General features: G+C 44.9%; 1 protein-coding gene across 5 annotated transcripts in view; it reads right to left on the bottom strand.

Moving 5' to 3' along the window:
• ZNF157 (zinc finger protein 157) overlaps positions 1-15,778 on the bottom strand; it is a 55,241-nt gene that overhangs the window by 32,651 nt on the left and 6,812 nt on the right. For 2 of the 5 annotated variants that reach the window (XM_054544161.1, XM_054544160.1), the window contains exon 1: positions 6,156-7,136. The exons of 2 other annotated variants lie outside the window; for them this stretch is intronic. The gene's annotated coding sequence lies outside the window, so the exon portion shown is untranslated. Of the gene's footprint in view, positions 1-6,155; positions 7,138-15,778 lie in introns of those variants that run through there. One more of the 5 variants, XM_054544162.1, reaches the window with a different exon arrangement.

Here is a 15,778-nt window from a genome sequence, read left to right as displayed (position 1 = left end):
GGAGGATGACTTGAGCTCAGGGGTTCAGGACCAGCCAGGGCAACATAGACCTCATCTCTACTAAAAATCAAAAAAATTAGCTGGGTGTGATGACAAGCACCTGTAGTCCCTGCTACTCAGGAGGCTTAGGTGGGAGGATCACTTGAGTGCAGTAGTTCGAGGCTGCAATGAGCTACGATTGTGCCACTGCACTCCAGCCTGGGAGATGAAGCAAGACCCTGTCTCTAAGATAACAATAATAATAGAGCCGGGCGTGGTGGCTCATGCCTGTAATCCCAGCACTTTGGGAGGCCGAGGCGGGTGGATTACCTGAGGTCAGGAGTTCGATACCAGCCTCAACATGGAGAAACCCTGTCTCTACTAAAAATACAAAATTAGCCGGGTGTGGTGGTGCATGCCTGTAATCCCAGCTACTCGGGAGGCTGAGGCAGGAGAATTGCTTGAACCTGGGAGGCGGAGGTTGCAGTGAGCCGAGATCACGCCATTGCATTCCAGTCTGGGCAACCAGAGCGAAACACCGTCTCAAAAAAAAAAAAGAAAAGAAAAAAAAGAAAATAATAATAATAAAGTAATAAAAAAAATTTAAGTATCAGGAACTCTCCACTATAAAGGAATTATTGATTTCTCTGTAGAAGCATTGTAATTCTCTAAGAAAATAATAATAATAAAGTAATAAAAAAATTTAAATATCAGGAACTCTCCACTATAAAGGAATTATTGATTTCTCCGTAGAAGCATTGTAATTCTTTTTTTTTTTTTTTTTTTTTTGAGACAGAGTCTTGCTCTGTCACCCAAGCTGGAGTGCAGTGGCACAATCTCAGCCTCCTGTGTTCAGGTGATTCTCCTGCCTCAGCCTTCCAAGTAGCTGGGATTACAGGCATGTGCCACCACGCCTGGCTAATTTTTGTATTTTTAGTAGAGATGGGGGTTTCACTATATTGGCCAGGCTGGTCTCGATCTCCTGAGAACACCTCAGCCTCCCAAAGTGCTGGGATTACAAGTGTGAGCGACCACGCCCGACTGAGGCATTGTAATTCTTGATTACAGCTCCTGCTCTGCTGTGTCTTCCTAGAATATACAGATTAAGCAAGACTTCAGGACCAGGCATGGTGGCTCACGCCTGTAATCCCAGCACTTTGGGAGGCTGGGATGGGCAGATCACTTGAGCTCAGGAGTTCAAGGCCACCCTGACCAACATGGTGAAACCCCGTCTACTAAAAATACAAAAATCAGGCTGGGCATGGTGGCTCATGCCTGTAATCCCAGCACTTTGGAAGGCCAAGGTGGGCAGATCACCTGAGGTCGGGAGTTCGAGACTAGCCTGACCAACATGGAGAAACCCCGTCTCTACTAAAAATACAAAACTAGCCGGGCATGGTGGTGCATGCCTGTAATCCCAGGCTATTCGGGAGGCTGAGGCAGGAGAATCACTTGAATCCGGGAGGTGGAGGTTGCAGTGAGCTGAGATCGCGCCACTGCACTCCAGCCTGGGCAACAAGAGCAAAACTCCGACTCAAAAAAAAAAAAAATTAGCAGGGCATGGTGGTGCACGCCTGTAGTCCCAGCTACTTGGGACGCTGAGGGACGAAATCACTTGAAGAGAGGTTGCAGTGAGCCAAGATCACACCACTGCACTCCAGCCTGGGCAACAGAGTGAGACTCCATCTCAAAAAAAACAAAAACAAAAACAAAAAAAAGGACTGCAAAGTTTTCTTGTTCAGTAGGCTCAGTAGGATTGCTGACAGGCATGCCTACTTTCTAAAACTTGTATTGATATTTTCTTCTTTTTTTTCTTCCTTTTATTCTAATACGTATTTATTTATACTTAGAAGCATCCTAAAATACACAGGAAACAAAGGCAACAAGCAAATAAATAACAAATAAATAAAGGGCAAATTGGGAGCCGGGAGGCGTGGCTCACGCCTATAATCCCAGCACTTTGGGAGGCCGAAATGGGCGGATCAGTTGAGGTCCAGAGATCAAGACCAGCCTGGCCAACATGGTGAAACTCCATCTCTACTAAAAATACAAAAATCAGCCGGGTGTGATAGTGCACGCCTCTGGTCCCAGCTACTTGGGAGGCTGATGCAGGAGAATTGCTTGAACATGGGAGGCAAAGGTTGCAGCAAGCCGAGATCGCACCACTGCACTCCAACCTGACGACACAGCAAGACTCCATCTCAAAAAAAAAAAAAAAAGTCACATACTGTATAATTTCATTTATATAACACTCATGAAATGACAACATTCTAGAGATAGAGAACAGATTAGTGTCGGGGTTAGGAACCTCGAGGGGATAGATGGCAGGAACAAGGGTAGCAGGTGTGGTTGTGAAAGGGCAGCAGGAGACATCCTGGGGTTGTGTCAATGGCCACATCCTGGTTGTGATATTGTGCTATTGTTCTGGAAGGTGTTACCATTGGAGGAAACTGGATAAAGCGCACATAGGATCTCTCTGTATTATTCCTATAATTGCATGGGAATCGATACTGATCTCAAAATCAAAGTTTAATTTTTAAAAATGCATAGCTCACCTAGGATGGTTGTATAACTGCTTTAGACTGTGGCTACGCAGAAGTAACCAGAGAGTGTCGAGAACAAGGTCAGGTAGGAAGGAATCTCCTGGACACAGAAGAGAACAAGCAAGAACATGGTGGTGGGAGCCACGCTGCCTGGGTTCAAATCTTGGCTCTGACTCACGCTCATGCTGTTACTCTGGCTAAGTTACCACATTCCTCTGAGCCTCAGTCTTGTCATCTGTGAAATCTGGGTGAATTCATACGTGGAATCACGGCCGGGTGCAGTGGCTCACACCTGTAATCCCAGCACTTTGGGAGGCCGAGGCAGGTGGATCACCTGAGGTCAGGAGTTTGACACCAGCCTGGCCAACATGGTGAAATCCTGTCTCTACTAAAAATACAAAAATTAGCTGGGCGTGGTAGCACGCATCTGTAATCCCAGCTACTCAGGAGGCTGAAGCAGGAGAACAGCTTGAACCCGGGAGGCGGAGGTTGCAGTGAGCCAAGATCGTGCCACTGCAGTCCAGCCTAGGCAACATAAGCAAGACTCTGTCTCAAACACACACACACGCACACGCATACACACGTGGAATCACTTAGGGCAGCACCTGATACAGAGCTAGCACTCAAGAGTTTGTTATTCTTTCTATCATTTCACCTAGGAAGGATGTGCTCAACTGGAAATGCTAGGTGGACTTAGAGTAACACCGTAAAATCCATCATGTGACTATTTAGCTCATGAGAATTTCTCTCTTCATGCTCTGGGGTAACTAATATATATTCTATATACTCACTTGTATGACTATTCAGATCTGCTGCGGTAATCATTATTCCAATTTATGTGATGAGAATATAAATTTGTAAATACTTAAATATTATTATTTAATTAAATCTTCAAAGAGTTATGAAAGGCAAAGAAGGAACCTTCTCAACTGAATAACACTAAAGTGATGACAAGTAAATGCTAAACATAATCCTAAATTGGATCCTTTTGCTATAATGGATGCCATTGGGACATCCAAACACGATGCAGTCCATTCACCTTGGAACTGCCATCCACAAACCAAGCATCTTTTTGTTGGTCAGTTGAGAGCTGGAGCATTGTCCAATCGATGATAGAACCGACCAGCTCCTCCTCCATCAGTCCCGGCGGAAAAGAGTCTACCTGGTTGTGAAAACCGCTAATTCCGCACTCCCCTGGCAGCATATTCTTGTACGAACCATTTCCATGTAATTATGGAACTCCTCTGGGCACTGCACTCCCTGTTGGAGCGTTACACCATCACCCAAGACATCATGGATATTTTAGGTTTCAAAATTATTTTATGTCCTTCAATCATAAGGGCACTTTCAATTAATGTCTAATCCAAGCTCAACTGGAAATTCTCTAGTCCAAAGTCCCAGGTTACCACTAGGAGGCGCTCTTAGGCTTTTGCCATAAGCGCCGGTCTCTGCTCCACAAAGGGCTATTGTACAGATAATCTGTCTGTGCGGCACCCCAGGTTCTATTCTATACTTCGTGGGCTTGGGCAATCTTACTGGTTCCCATTTAGCATGTCCAAGTAATACTGGTTGAACGGTGAATTTACAATACTAGAGAGGGGAAACATTCCACAGTCAGATACAATTTCAACCTCCATAATACATTGAGGTAAAAGAGATGCAACCATTTCAAATAAAGCCTGTTCAAATCTACGAATTTTCCAAACTTTCACCTTAATCCCATCAACTCTTACATTCCTCCATTGGGATTTCATCAACAGGTTTCAGTGTCACAATACTAGTTAGGGGAAGTGTTCCCTGTCAGTCATAATATCCATTCCCATAAAACATTCAGCTAAAACCTGTTTATTTTTATTTTTTTAAAAAAACTTATTTATTTGAGACTTTGTCTCGCTCTGTCGCCTAGGCTGGAGTGCAGTGGCGCGATCTCGGCTCACTGCAGCCTCCCCCACCCAGGCTCAAGCGATTCTCCTGCCCCAGCCTCCCGAGAAGCTGGGACTACAGGCACGTGTCACCACACCCAGCTAATTTTTTTTTTTTTTTAATTTTCAGTAGAGACAGGGTTTCACCATGTTAGCCAGGCTGGTCTCGAACTCCTGACCTCAAGTGATCCACCCGCCTCGGCCTCCCAAAGTGGTGGGATTACAGGGGTGAGCAACCGCACCCAGCCACAAAGCCTGTTTAAACACATTCCAATTTTCACCCAAATGTACACCTTAATCCTATCAACTGTTACATTTCTATATTCTCCCAGTCTAGTTGTAGCCGGTGTTACAGCTTCACTAATGGATTTTGGTACCTCCGTGTATGAGGCTTCCATGTAAAGGAATCCCAGAAAGTTCTCTTTTCCTCCCATTTTACCCAGAAACTTCTCTTCACCACCCATTTTATGTGCATAAAGCTTTGGGTCCCCATCCCAGGGTGGAGCCAAAGAACCTTTGCCCTTGGTCTTTTTTTTTTTTCTGAGACAGAGTCTCGCTCTGTCCCCCAGGCCGGAGTGCAGTGGTGCGATCATGGTTACTGCAGGCTTGACCTCCCCAGCTCAAGTGATCCTCCTACCTCAGCTTCACAAGCAGCTGGAATTACAGGCGTGCACCACCATGCTCAGCTAATTTTTTTTTTTTTTTTTTTTTTTTTGTAGAGATGGGATTTCGCTATGTTGCCCAGGCTGGTTTTGAATTCCTGGGCTCAAACGATCCACCTGTCTCAGCCTCCTAAAGTGCTGGAATTACAGATGTGAGCCACCAAACAAAGCCCAGCCATCCCATTTCTTTCTTTTTTTTTTTTTTTTTGAGACCGAGTCCCTCTCTGTCACCCAGGCTGGAGTGCAGTGGTGCGATCTCAGCTCACTGCAACCTCCGCCTCCCAGGTTCAAGCAATTCTCCTGCCTCAGCCTCCCGAGCAGCTGGGACTATAGGCGCCCGCCACCACGCCTGGCTAATTTTTTTGTATTTTTTAGTAGAGATGGGGTTTCACCATATTGACCAGGCTGGTCTCGAACTCCTGACCTTGTGATCCACCCACCTCGTTCTCCCAAAGTGCTGGGATTACAGGCGTGAGCCACTGCGCCCGGCCATCCCATTTCTTAATAGCCACTGAGAGATTTCCACTTTGCTGGTAGACTTGACCCTTCCCTAGGCTTCTCCCCATTTTCACGTTAACTTAATGTTTTCATTACCAGCTGTGGGATCCCTGAAGGGAAGCTAAGGCAGCAAATTCAATGAGGCTTTTGGGACTATTGCTGTATTTTGCAGCTGTAAGTTTACATGGGGTGCCTATGCAAAAAGACTCCTTAACCATAGCTGAATATGGCCTGGGTAACGGGTATATTCAGCAGGTGAATATCATAGGCACCATAAAGCCAGTCCCACATGGCCTGCATATGAAGCATATCAGCTGCTTCATCAGGGGTGCTCCTCTTGGCATATGTTACACAGTCCTGTACTTAGGGTTGTGAAGGAAAATAAATCTCAGGACTCCAAAATCATTAAGCCAAAGGGTGTTAGGCAAACCTGCTTCACATTTTATTCCCAAATAAGATAGCTACAAAGATAAATAAAAAAAAAAAAAGGCTACATGCCTCCCTCACAATTTGCCCACAAGAAAAGACCTTGTGGGCCTCAAGACCTTTACCTTAAGATGTTCTGGGCCGGGTGCGGTGGCTCACACCTGTAATCCCAGCACTTTGGGAGGCCGAGGCGGGCAGATCACGAGGTCAGGAGTCCAAGACAAGCCTGTAATCCCAGCTACTCGGAGGCTAAGGCAGGAGAATCGCTTGAACCCGGGAGGCAGAGGTTGCAGTGAGCCGAGATCACGCCACTGCACTCCAGCCTGGGCAACAGAGCGAGACTGCGTCTCAAAAAAAAAAAAGTTCTGTTGAATTTCACCCTGGCAACGTAAATTGATAGCTTATCTTCACAGGTGCAGGACGACAAAGGACAGACAGAACTCAATGTCCTCCCTCTGCTCACTGAGACAAATGGATATCTGATTGCTTCCTCTGCCCTATTGTTTCATTAAGCAGACTATTCTATCCCCTCTCACATGTAAATTATGTATTCAGTGAAAAGCTGATCAAAGACCCAAGAGAATGCAACCTTTTGTCTCTTATCTACCTATGACCTGGAAGCCCCCACTTCAAGTTGTCCCGCCTTTCTGAACCGAATCAGTGGACATCTAACACATACCTTGGGCACCTGTTCTCAGTATCTCCTGAGTGCTGGTTTGGAATAAGTCTCTTAAAATATTTTACAGAATTTGACTCTTTCCGCTGACAGGGTAAACACACTTTACAGTGGCTTTGAGCAAGTCTGGCATGCTAGGTCTTCCCTCATGAATAACTTCTTGTGTTTTTGTGTGTCTGGCTCAAGTACAGCCATCTGTGATTGATCACTATGAGCTGTGGGTCCTGCATCAACCCAGACATGCTCTTCCACTCTACAGCATTCAAAATCAAACATACTACCCCTATCATTTAGCTACTCTCACAATTCATTTCAGTAAAGGATTTTCTGGCACTATTAAGTGATTATAATAAAGTCACAGGATACAGGCTTAATAAAAGTCAATTGTTTTCCTATATACCCGAAATGAACAATTGATATTTAAAATTAAAAACATAACACCATTTACGTTAGCACCAAAAAGATAAAATATACATAAACCTAACAAAATATGTAGAAGACATACACGAGGAAAATCAAACAAAATTTGACATGAAATATACCAGAATATATAAGTAAACAGAGAGATATTGTATGTTTATTGACAGAAATGTTATAGTAATTAGGTAGTTATGTTAGGTAGTTGGACATGAGCAGAGCAGGAGAGCACCTCTCCTCAAACCCCACCAGGAGGTGATGGTCAGGCAGTTGTTAAAACTGTCTCTCTAAAATAATAATTGCTCCCTGCTCCTCCTCCTGCTCTTCTTCCTTCTTCTGCTCTTCCTCCTGCTCCTCCTCCTCCTGCTCCTCCTCCTGCTGCTCCTCCTCCTCCTGCTCCTCTTCCTCCTCCTGCTCCTCCTCCTCCTGCTGCTCCTCCTCCTGCTGCTTCTCCTCCTCCTGCTCCTCCTCCTCCTGCTCTTCCTCCTTCTCCTTCTCCTCCTGCTCCTCCTCTTCCTCTTTCTCCTCCTCCTCCTGCTCCTCCTCCTCCTGCTGCTCCTCCTCCTTCTCCTCCTCCTCCCGCTCCTCCTTTTCTTTCTCCTCCTCCTCCTGTTCCTCCTCCTTCTCTTTCTCCTCCTCCTGCTCCTCCTTCTCTTTCTCCTCCTCCTGCTCCTCCTTCTCTTTCTCCTCCTCCTGCTCCTCCTTCTCTTTCTCCTCCTCCTGCTCCTCCTTCTCTTTCTCCTCCTCCTGCTCCTCCTTCTCTTTCTCCTCCTCCTGCTCCTCTTCCTCCTCTTTCTCCTCCTCCTTTCTCTCCTGCTCATCCTCCTCCTCCTGCTTCTCCTGTTCCTCCTAAAAAAAAAAAAGAAAAAGAAATAAAAAATAAAAATAATAATTGGTTGCAGCTGGCGCCAAGGAAAGGCAGTCTCTCAACAGATACCAAAAAACCTGAAACTGGTGATCAGCAGCTTCCCAATAAGATCTCAGGAGTTGGGCCAGTGGGCTCAAGACATGTGCATGCACTATGATGCAAAATGGCCGAGTTTAACTGGTATATAACCTTCCTTCAGGAACACTCCGCTGGTAAGGGAAAAGCTCCTCAAGTGAGCATGCGTACAACTTCAGTAACCACAATGCGCATGCGGCCCCTTCCCAAGCGCTGACAAGCCACAGCACATGTGGACAGCCCACCCCAAGGTAAGAATCAAAGGAGGAGTTATATAGACCCAGGAAGCATAAAACCCCAAGTCAAAGGTCAAACCGCACATTTGATCTCTGAAGTCGCCTGCTTGGCCCTCTTCCAAGTGTAGTTTGCTTCCTTTCATCCTTGCTCTAAAGCTTTTTAATAACTTTCACTACTGCTCTAAAACTTGCCCCGGTCTCTCACTCTGTCTTATGCCCCTCAAATTCTTTCTTCTGAGGAGGCAAGAATTGAGGTTGCTGCAGACCCGTATGGATTCTCTGCTGCTAAACGGAAGACTCAATACTGTTAACATGTCAATTGTCCCCACCTTTATCAGGAGATTCAACATAATCCCAATCAAACTCCCACCAAATTATTTTGTGGCTATCAAGAAACTGATTCTAAAGTTTATATGGAAAGGCAAAAATCCAAAATAGTCAACATAGTACTAAACAAGAACAAAGTCAGAGGACTGAGACTACCCAACTTCATGACTTACTATAAAACTAGACTAATCAAGACAGAGGTATTGGTGAAAGAATAGGCAAATAGATCAATGGAACAGAATAGAGACCCTAGAAATATATATACACACAAAAACAGTCAACTGATCATTGACAAAGGAGCAAAAGAAATTCGGTGAAGAAATAAGTCTTTTCAACAAATGGTGCTGGAACAACTGGACATCCATATGCAAAAAAAAAAAAAAAAAAAGAATCTAGACACAGTCCTTATATGTTTCACAAAAATTAACTCAAAACTGGGAGGCCAAGGCAGTGGATCACTTGAGGTCAAGAGTTCGATACCAGCCTGGCCAACATGGTGAAACCCCATCTCTACTAAAAATACAAAAATTAGTCAGTTGTGGTGGTGTGCACCTGTAGTCCCATCTGCTCCAGGGGCTGAGGCAGAATTGCTTGAACCCAGGAGGCAGAGGTTGCAGTGAGCTGAGATCGCACCACTGCACTCCAGCCTGGGTGACAAAGGCTGGAGTGCAGACCCTGTCTCAAAAAAAAAAAAAAAAAATTAACTCAAAATGGATTGTAGATCTCTATGTAAAATGAAAAACTATAAAATTTCTATAAGATAACAAAGAAGAAAATCCAAGTAACCTTGGGTTTGGTGATGAGTTTTTAAATACAACACCAGCCAAGTGCAGTGGCTCATGCCTGTAATCACAGCACTTTGGGAGGCTGAGGTGGGTGTATCGCTTGAGCCCAGGAGTTCAAGACCAGCCTGGGCAACCTAGTGAGACCCCATCTCTATAAAAATATATATGTATATGAATACAACACCAAAAGTATGACCTGTGAAAGAAAAAAAAACAGTACGTTGTACATTATTAAAATTAGAAACTTCTCTTCTGTGAAAGACGCTGATGACAGAATAGACAAGCCACAGACTGGGAGAAAATATTTGCAAAACACTTATCTCATAAAGGACTTGTATTGAAACCACCGTTGTAAAATTATAATGAGAAAATTATTACAGTGAAAGAGATCCAACCTAAACCAACTCCATCTTGCTTCTAACCTCCAAACTATCCTTGTTCATTCCTGAGCACAGACCAAACTAACTTTGAGAGGAACTTAGTTTTGTTTTTTGAGACAGAGTCTGGCACTGTCGCCCAGGCTGGAGTGCAGTGGCACGATCTCGGCTCACTGCTACCTCCGCTTCCTGGGTTCAAGCGATTCTCCTGCCTCAGCCTCCCGAGTAGCTGGGATTACAGGTGCAGGCCACCACGCCCGGCTGATTTTTATATTTTTGTAGAGATGAGGTTTCACCATGTTGGCCAGGCTGGTCTCAAACTTCTGACCTCAGGTGATCTGCCTGCGTCGGCCTAAGTGCTGGGATTACAGGCATGAGCCACCGCGCCCAGCGTGAGAGGAACTTGGCTTATAATTTAACGCTGAAACAAAGAGGATAATAGCCCTTTCCCAAAACAAACCCCCTTCCTGCCTGGGGACTAGACTGCCTTTGTAGGACTAAGAAATTAGCCACAAGATTAGAAATAATGATTTAGGAGTCATGCAACTAGAGGCTACAAGATTCTGACTCTAGCCAAATTGTTCCTGGGAATAACATTACAATTGTAAAACCTAAGATTAGTGCTTGAGATATTTTGCAGACTCTGCACTTAATTGATCAGTTGGCACCACCCAGATCCATAAACTGGCTCATCTGGTCTTGTGGCCCCCACCCAGGCACTGACTCAGCACAAGAGGACAGCTTCAACTCCTATGATTTGATCCATGACTTGACCAATCAGCACTTCTAACTCACTGGCCCCTACCCACCAAATTATCCTTAAAAACTCCGATCCCCAACTTTTCAGGGAGACTGATTTGAGTAATAATAAAAATTCCAGTCTCCTGTACAGCTAGATCTGCGTGAATTACTCTTTCTCTAGTGCAGTTCCCCTGTCTTGATAAATCAGCTCTGTCTAGGCAGCGGGCAAGGGGAACCCATTGGGAGGTTACAGTATCCAAAACATACAAAGAACTATTAAACTCAACAATAAGAAAACAAACTACTCAATTAAAAAGTGGGCAAAAGATCTGAAAAGATAACCTCATCAAAGACATTCAGATGGTAAATAAGCATATAAAAAGGTCCTCAACATCATGTCACTAGAGAATTGCAAATTAAAACAAGGAGATAGGACCACACACCTATCAGAATGTTTTTTTAAAAAAAAAAAAAAACAAAGGCTGGGCACGGTGGCTGACACTTGTAATCTCAGCACTTTGGGAGGCTGAAGCAGGAGAATCATTTGAGGCCAGGAGTTCAAGACCAGCCTGGACAACATGGTGAAACCCCGTCTCTACTAAAAATACAAAAATTAGCCAGGCGTGGTGGCACATGCTTGTAGTCCCAGCTACTCTTGGGAGGTTGAGGTGGGAGGATCACCTGAACCCAGGGAGGTTGAGGCTACAGTGAGCTGTGATCATACCACTGCACTGTCTCAAAATAATTAATTAATTAATTAAAAAGCTGACAATACCAAATGCTGGTGTAACCGCCCAATGGGTTCACCTTGCCTGTTGCCCAGACAGAGCAGATTTATTAAGACAGAGAAATTTCAATAGAGAAAGAGTAATTCACACAGAGTAATTCACAAAGACCCGGAGTTGTATTAATACTCAAATCAGTCTCCCCGAGCATTTGGGGATCAGAGTTTTTAAAGGATAATTTGGTGGGGGGGGGGGAGGGGAACGGGGGTAGAGGAGAGCCAGTGTAAGCCGGGAGTGCTGATTGGTCACGTCAAAGATGAATCCGTAGGGAATGGAAGCTGTCTTCTTGTGCTGAGTCAGTTCCTGGGTGGGGGCCACAAGATCAGATGAGCCAGTTTATCGATCTGGGTGTTGCCAGCTGATCCATTAGGTCCAGGGTCTGCAAAATATCTCAAGCACTGATCTTAGGAGCAGTTTAGAGAGGGTCAGAATCTTGTAGTCTCCGGCTGCATGACTCCTAAACCATAATTTCTATCTGGTGGCTAATTTGTTATTCCTACAAAGGCAATCTAGTCCCCAGGCAAGCAGGGGATTTGCCTTGGGAAAAGCCTGTTACCATCTTTGTTTTAAACTATAAACTAAGTTCCTCTCTAAGTTAGTTCAGCCTATGCTCAGGAACGAACAAGGACAGCTCGGAGGTTTGAAGAAAGATGGGGTTGATTAGATTAGATCTCTTTCACTGTCTCAGTTACAATTTTGCAATGGTGGTTTCATTGGTGAAGATGTGGAGTAACAGTAATACTCATTCATTGCTGGTGGGAATGCAAAATCGTGAAAAACTTGGGAAGACAGTTGGGCAGTTTCTCTTTTTTTTTTTTTTTTTTCGAGACGGAGTTTCACTCTTGTTGCCCAAGCTGGAGTACAATGACGCGATCGTGGCTCACTGCAACCTCTGCCTCTCAGGTTCAAGTCATTCTCCTGCCTCAGCCTCTCAAGTAGCTGGGATTACAGACATCTGCCACCACACCCAGCTAATTTTTTGTATTTGTAGTAGAGATGGGGTTTCACCATGTTGGCCAGGCTGGTCTCGAACTCCTGACCTCAGGTGATCCACCCGCCTCAGCCTCCCAAAGTGCTGGGATTATAGGTGTGAGCTATCACGCCCCGCCTGGGCAGTTTCTTATAAAGTTTATAAAGCTTATATGACATAGTAATTATGCTTCTAGTTATTTAGCCAATTGAGTTCAAAACATGTTCACACAAAAATCCGCACATGAATGTTCATAGTAGCTTTTTTCATCATTGCTAAAACCTATAAACAATGAAAGTGCCCTTCGGTAGGTGAAGGAATAAGCAAACTGTGGTACTTCCAATTCATGGAACTATCAAACCACAAAAAAACATGGAGGAACCTTAAATACAAATTGCTAAGTGAAAGAAGCCAGTTTGAAAAGACTACATACTACATGATTCCAACTACATGACATTTTAGAAAAGGCAAAACTAGACCTGGCATAATAGCTCACACCTGTAAATCCCAGCACTTTGGGAGGCTGAGGTGGGCAAATTGCTTGAGCCCAGGAGTTCAAGACCACATTGGGCAACATGGTAAAACCGTGTCTCTATAAAAAATACTGAAAATTAGCCAGACATGGTGGCATGTGCCTGTGGTCCTAACTACCCAGGAGGCTGAGATGGGAGGATCACCTGAGCCTGGGAGGTGGAGGCTGCAGTCAGCAGTGATCACACCACGGCACTCCAGCCTGGGCAACAGAGTGAGGCACTGTGTCAAAAAAAAAAAAAAGGCAAAACTACAAAGACAGTAAAAAATGAGTGGTTGATAGAGGTTTGGGCAGAGGGAAAGGCAGGATGAATTGCTGAAGCACAGGTGAAACGGAATGAAACTGTATGAAGCTGCACTGGTGGATATATGTCATGATCTATTTGCCAAAACCCGTATGTACAACACAAAGCAGTGAGCCTTACTGTAAACTGTAGGCTATAATTAACAGTAATATATCACTATCAGTTCATTAATTTTTACAAATGTACCACACTAATGCAAGATGTGAATAATAGGGAAAACTGCAACAGTTGTGGGGGGGTTGAGGAGGTGACAGCATATGGAATTATAGGTACTATCTTAACTTTTCTGTACCTCTAAAACTGTATTAAAAATGATTTTCGGCCAGGCACGGTGGCTCATGCCTATAATCCCAGCACTTTGGGAGGCCGAGGTGGGTGGATCACGAGGTCAGGAGTTCAAGGCCAGCCTGGCCAACATGGTGAAACCGTGTCTCTACTAAAAATACAAAAATTAGCCGGGCATGGTGGCGCACACCTGTAATCCTAGCTACTCAGGAGGCTGAGGCAGGAGAATTACTTGAACCCGGGAGGCAGAGGTTGCAGTGAGCCAAGATCGCGCCACTGCACTCCAGCCTGGGTGACAGAGCAAGACTCTGTCTGAAAAAAAAAAAAAAAAGATTGTCAGCCGGGCTCAGGGCTCACGACTGTAATCCCAGAACTTTGGGAGGCTGAGGCAAGCGGATCACCTGAGGTCAGGAGCTCGAGACCAACCTGGCCAATGTGGTGAAACCCCGTGTCTACTAAAAACACAAAAAAATTAGCCGGGCATGGTGGCGGGTGCCTGTAATCTCAGCTACTTGGGAGGCTGAGGCAGGAGAACAGCTTGAACCTGGGAGGCAGAGGTGGCAGTGAGCCGAGATTGCACCACTGCACTCCAGCCTGGGTGACAGATCGAGACTCCATCTCACAAAAAAAAAAAAAAAAAAAAAAAAAAAAGATTTCTGGGCATGGTGGCTCACACCTGTAATCCCAGCATTTTCGGAGGCCAAGGCGGGTGGATCACCTGAGGTCAGGAGTTGGAGACCAGTCTGGCCAACATGGTGAAACCCTGTCTCTACTAAAAATACAAAAAATTAGCAGGGTGTGGTGTTGGGCGCCTGTAATCCCAGCTACTCAGGAGGCTAAGGCATGAGAATTGCTTGGGCCAGGGAGGCAGAGGTTGCAGTGAGCCAAGATCACATCACTGCACTCCAGCCTGGGCGATAGAGTGAGACTCCGTCTCAAAAAAAAAAAAAAAAAAAAAAGATTGTCTCTTAATTCTGTTCTATATGCACTTGGCATACAATCCCGCAATTGTTCTCGCATACATTTACCCCACTGTGTAGGAGTAGAAATACAAACACAGTTTCTCCTACTAGACTCTCATAACATGCTGTGACAACAGATGAGTAAGGGATTTTCCTCACACATCAAGCAAGAGGTCAATTCTGCAGTAGACAACAGCTGGGTGTCCTCCAATTCAATTCCATTCTGACACTATCTGCCAGGACATAGCATCAGGTCCCACAGCTTGAGGGCTCAGTTCTGAAGACTACCCCCACTTCAGACTCCAGAGCTTCATTCTGACCAGCTACAAGTCAAGCTTCCCACAATCCCCTCGTAGGGTTCAATTAATTTGCTAGAGTGGCTCATAGAACTCAAGGAAAGGGTGGGAGTAGTGGCTCATGCCTGTAATGCCAGCACTTTGGGAGGCTAAGGAGAGAGGATCGATTGAGGCCAGGAGTTCAAGACCAGCCTGGGAAACAAAGTGATATCTCATCTGTAAAAAAAAAAAAAATTTTTTTTAATGAGCCGGGTGTGGTGGCACACACCTGTGGTCCTAGCTACTTGGAAGGATCACTTGAACCCAGGAGGCTGAGGCTGCAGTAAGCTGTCACTGCACTCCAGCCTGGGTGACACAGAGACCCTGCCTTTAAGAAAAAAAAAAAAAAAAAAAAAACTCAGGGAAATGTGGAGTCCTAATTAGGGAAAAGGAGTTGCTCCAGGACATATAAACAAAAAGAAGACGCAGATAAGTTTAAGTTATGGGTCTGTCTTTCTTTATGGCCTAGGACATATAGTCCTCTTGAGCAAATAATGTACATAACTCACAAACTTCCTGCTTATCATCAAACACTCCAATTCATCATCAAACACCTTGGCTGACAGAAGAATGCAAGTTAGCTCCCTGCTACCTTGGCGTTATCAAACAGCCCAAGAACCATACTATAAAATCTCCAGCAAGCCTTCGTTTCCTCGAAGTCAGTTCCTTTTTTGCTGATTCTACCTGTTGCTCTCTTGCAATGTATTTTTCTACTTTCTCTAATAAATCTGCCTTTCTTTACCTACAACTGTCGTGGTAAATTCTTTTACCTGTGAGCCACCGGCCCAGACAGTGGCCGCTCACCCTCAACAGGAAACACAAAACTGACTATGTTTACTGGTTTATTACAACGGATTTTTTTTTAAGACAGAGTCTTGCTCTTTTGCCCAGGCTAGAGTGCAGTGGTGCGACCTCGGCTCACTGCAACCTCTGCCTCACAGGTTCAAGTGATTCTCCTGCCTCAGCCTCCCGAGTAGCTGGGATTACAGGTGCCCACCACCACACCCAGCTAAATTTTGTATTTTTAGTAGAGATGAGGTTTTATCATGTTGGTCAGGCTGGTCTCGAACTCC

This window comes from Pongo abelii, chromosome X, assembly GCF_028885655.2.
Source record: "Pongo abelii isolate AG06213 chromosome X, NHGRI_mPonAbe1-v2.0_pri, whole genome shotgun sequence".
In the NCBI taxonomy this organism is placed as follows: Eukaryota; Metazoa; Chordata; class Mammalia; order Primates; family Hominidae; genus Pongo; species Pongo abelii.
This window is presented reverse-complemented; position numbering and strand designations above follow the sequence as displayed.